The sequence below is a fragment of the Poromitra crassiceps genome, assembly GCF_964638095.1.
Source record: "Poromitra crassiceps genome assembly, chromosome: 25".
In the NCBI taxonomy this organism is placed as follows: domain Eukaryota; kingdom Metazoa; phylum Chordata; class Actinopteri; order Beryciformes; family Melamphaidae; genus Poromitra; species Poromitra crassiceps.
In genome coordinates, this window is record NC_139649.1 from 8,020,867 (window position 1) to 8,026,129 (window position 5,263).

Here is a 5,263-nt window from a genome sequence, read left to right on the forward strand (position 1 = left end):
TCCTGCATTTGGAATAAAGTATTTCAGAGAGAGCTTTGATTGACAGCTGGCATTTCTCTCTAGAGAATGGGAGTGTGAATGAGAGTGAGAGTGTGTCTGGCTGGTGTGCACACACGTGTGTGTGTGTGTGTGTGTTTGGTGTGCACACGTGTGTGTGTGTGTGTGTGTGTCTGGTGTACACACGTGTGTGGTGGAACAGTGATGTTGTTTTTGCCAACCAGTCACCTTCTCCATCTGTTTGATGCATAAATGAATGAGAATATGGCGTAGAGGTTGATCAGAGTCACCTAACTGCTAACTGCTAATGAGTGCAGTCATATTCACACTCAGATTGTCACTGGGGGCCTCTGCTCCACTGTGTGTGCAAACAGATGCCAGTGAGGGAGTGACTGTAGCAGCTCAATATCAGTTGGGAACTGCTGACTACAGTCTGGGGCTTTTACACGTGAAAACCTTTAGTGGGTGTGCCGTGCTTTATGATTGACTTGAGTACTGTCTCCATTTCGTTACCTGAAAGAAACCACTCTAAATCCAGACACACGTTAGCCTCACCTGTTGAAGTCGTTAAATATTAAGTCGATATAGCAGGTTGGACTTTGTATTTTGAAGCTATTGGGAGTGTCGTACTGTAAATTGGATTGCCTCTGACGTCCATGTGGTCAGGGGATTACTGCCGCCGGCCAGCCCCCATAATCCACAGACACACACACACACACACACACAGACCGGTTTGGAACACACACACAGACACACACACAGACCGGTTTGGAACCCAGGTATGTTACCCTCAGTCTTGATTAGAGGCGATGAAGCACTAATGCTGTTGACATGATTGGCACATTAGTGGGTTTACTTCACCTAGCCTCAACTCCGAGCCATGTGTTCCACTTTCCGTGTTTACTCTGGGATACTCGGATAACTCCCAGACGAGGGGGGGGGGGGGGGGGGGGTGGGGTAGGGACGAGTCCTCATTTAGTCAGCCATGTTATGACAAAAACAGCTGCATCAACATGTGAAATGCATTATGTCAGTCTGCTGATGGCTTGCTTGGTGGATCTGGACTTTTCCCTACTTTGGAGTAAACCCTCAAACCTGTTAGTCACATCAGATCAAACTTGGAATGTGAATCACTGCAATCATTGTTGCTAAATTAATGAGGCGCATACACACACACACACACAAACCCCCACTTTCCATCATCTGGGAATTATTGTTCTAGACACAGGGGCTTTCCTTCTTGTCTTCATAGCTTTGCACACACATATATTTATTTGTTCCTTGCTTGGCCTTCACCCAATGAGAGTGTGTGTGTGTGTGTGTGTGTGTGTGTGTGTGTGTGTGTGTGTGTGTGTGTGTGTGTGTGTGTGTGTGTGTGTGTGTGTGTGTGTGTGTGGTTTACCCTTGTGTTTAATTAACAGCAAAATGGAGGAGAGATACAGTGAGCGTTGCCACAGATTGCAGCCATATGCTTTCTGGGCCTTATTCAAGGTAGCGGATGGTGCGGAGTTAATCCCCGACTTGCCTTGATGCACCCAGTAGTGACAGTGGTATTGTCAGCCAAGTCTTAATTAGATCCACGAGTGGTTAAGGTACTTAGGATGAACTCAGTGCAACAAAGAACCTATAGTCTCTGTTGGCATTGTTTTGTTGAGCAGAGATGGTGAGTTTTTATAGGAAGAGGACATTTTATTGCTTCCTGATCGTGATTCATGATATAAAAACTGCTTTTAAACAGGGTTCCTACGCATATGGGAAAGTAGCCTATGTAATTTGATTCCAGTATTTTCCAGGTCTGGAAAAGTATGGAAAAAGGAAAAGAGTATGGGGGGAGAAATCTAGACTATTGTCTATTGTGACTATCTGACTATTCATTTTTCTAAATAATAAAATTCTGAATTTAGACAAAATGAATTGATAATACAAGCAAGTATTTTATCATGGCATCAGAATGTAACATACATGTTAACAGGTTGATTTTAAAATCATTAAAAATAGTTGCATAATAAACATCTCGCAGTATTCCCAACCCGGTCTCAATGCTGGGGAGTCACACCGATTTGTCATGCCCCCTCGCCATTGCCGATGCAAAAAGGAATACCGGTATGTCGAAGGACCGTCTGGAGGTCCCTTCGCAGTGACCCTCAGTGGTCTTGACATAAACAGTCTGAGGGTTTAAGTACCGGTAGGAAGAAGAGGTGGTGGGAGTGGTGGACCCATTCGAGACCTGGTTCGAATCCCGACCCAAACCATAACCCTAACCCCAACCAAGTTGCTTTGTCGCCTAAACCTAACCATCGTTTTACTTACCTTACCTAAACTAAGGCTGGGCAGTAAATTCGATATTATCGTTTATCATCTTTAAGTGGAATCATATTTGTGAAGATATGAATATATTTTTAATATCATTTGTCTAAATTGATGATGAAAAGCACATTTTCCATATCGCCCAGCCCTACATCTCACATGTGGCTTTGACACAGTATCGTGTCACCGTTCACCCTAAAAAATACCCCAGATATGATTATTCGTCCATAATATCGTCGTCCATAAGTGGGCTGTAGCTCACCCAGATAAACATATAGATGTGGAGTAGAAGGTTGTTGGTTCAGTCCCATGCATCAGGCTCTGGCCTCAGAGATGTTCACTTGATAAGCTACTGGCAAGATGCCAGCAGTGATGCTTCTTTATCATCAGTAGTTTGAACATGAATAAGCTGATGAAGGAGACTGGACAGTCCCTGGCTCTAGCTCAGTGAGATAAACAGCTGTTTGGTCTGTTCAAATCCAACCTGTCTCACTCTTTACACTTTCAACTCAGATGCCAAAGCCGACATTCTAAATGTGTTTTGTGTCGTTTTACTCCTGGCGGCCGCATCCACTTGTTTTTCAATAAAATGCATTTACTCTTTCAATGTCGGTAAAAGTTCAGCAGTCTGTGGTTTCCTCTCTCATAACCCCCGGCTCATATCTCTGTTCATATTTTAATTATCAGTGTCGGCAAGGTCTGTTTAGCCTTGTTAAGTCAAACTCAGATGATTCTCATTGATTTTGAAGGTGTGCAGCTGGTGGCTGCCAGTTAACTCATATCTTTAACATTCCATTGGCTCGAGAATGCACAGAGTGTGACTGGGATATACTTGGTGGATTGTCATGATGTGTTGGACATAAAACAGATGAGGAGTCTTAGAAACAGCTGATTTTGTTTTTCTTATTTCCTCCAATAACAATTGGCCATTGAATTATGATTATGGCACTCTGACCTAAGTGGTTGGACAGAGATGTAGGTGTCCGGAGAAGAGATGGTCATGCTTTGGTTAACCTTGAGGTATGTGTCCATGTTGGATAAACAACATCAGCTGACAATGTGAACCGTCCTAGACAGTGGTCCTCTTCAGGGTTTGGCCAAACTCTCTGTAAACCCTGTTGTCTGGCTCCCAAATGAATGTAATAGAATCAAAAAACAAATTCATCACCTGAAGTTCGTCGTTCAATATCTCTGACAAATAAACAATTGACTGAGTCACCTGTTTTGCACAATCAGTGCGCTCCAGCCTCCAGTCCCTCCTTTGTTTCCTGGAAGTTTGCTGTCCTCGAACTGAGAAGCACCTGATTCAGCTGCATTTTGCTGGAAGATGTGCGGAGAACCCTTTCTTCTAAATACACCATGAGTCAGTGAAAGTGTTGTCAGTATGTCAGCGAAGGACCTGGTTACCATCAAATAATGTCACTTTTCAAAATGCTAGACATCTCATTTTGGAATAAAAATCCACATTTCTTATATGTTGCAGATGAAGTACAGCCTATATATATTTTGTTTGGGACTCTGGATTTAAAGGGATACCTTCACTTTTCCTTTGGTCTAGCACTGTGGATGAGATCTTAGTGAGCCTCATTCAGCGCAATTGTGATGTCACTGATGATGTCACAGACATTGTGACATCATCACTGATTATGTCATAGACATTGTCATACACCATCGTCTATGACGTCATCAGCGATGTCAATCGAGCAATTGTGGTTTTTGGTTGCACTCGGGCAAATGTGACATCACTGATGATGTCACAATGTCTATGACATCATCAGTGATGATCACAATGTGTGAGCGATGTCCTCAGTGATGCGGGGTTGAGCAATTGTGCGCTGCGCATGCCTGCGTATGCAAGCTGCAGGGCCAGCTCGGCGAGCCCGCGCAGCGGGCGAGATGCCTAGTGTATTGAAATTCCTTTGAGCTGGCAAATGTACCATTTTACTTTAATTAGCAGCCACCCATTGATCTAGCATGTGTGTGTGTCTGTGTGTGTGTGTGTGTGTGTGTGTGTGTGTGTGTGTGTGTGTGTGTGTGTGCACACACGTGCGTGCGTGCCCTAGGCCTGGATGCACAGCTGTGATGAGTTGAAGCTGTGTGAGTTGTTTTGGAAGACTCTAAAAGCCATTATTACCGCTCTTTAAGAGCAGAACGGCTGCAAATTACACCCGAGCAAACCAAAATAGCCTGATTCAATTACTTGCAAATGAAGAATGCTGGTGGTGTGTTATCGCACCCCACACACACAGCTAGCATTCAAACTTGTGCATGCACACACACACACACACACACACACACACACACACAGAGGGAACCAGGCTGGTGAATAGGAGACGCGTGACAGGAATGACTGAGGCCTTACCAGCAGTCTCCCACGCCTCCTCTCCCTCTGCCTCATCATGTGTGTCCAATTACCATGGTAAGAAAGCAGCAGAACAATGTTAAACAGAATGCACAAATAGTCCTCCTCCTCCGCAGCTATCACCCTAATACCTAACCTTTAGCCCAATCTGACACGTAGATGGATGAGCCAGACAGGGACCACTTAGATGGATGAGCCAGACTGGGACAAAAAAAATCATTCTTTCAAGGTGAACGCAGATTGCACAGTGGAAGGTTAAATGCAACAATTTCCCATCTCAACAGGGACTTGTAATGTCGATATCGATGTTTATGAAACGTTTTCCCTGTGGTTTCCCCCCGAGTGTTTCCAACAGTCAATCCGAATATGCCTGCCTGGGATAATTGGTCTATATGGGCCGTAATCTGCACACTTAGGGGCAGTAGGGCAGCGGGGGATTCCCCTCCCTGATGGGACGGCCCACACAGGATCCCCTGTGTTTAGTCATGGGACAGTCTTATCTATCTGAGTGACTCACCCCTCTGCTGAGGTGGATGTGTTAATCCAGTGTGACACTAACCCCCATGCCCATCTGCTGCAACTCTCCTCTCCTCTCCT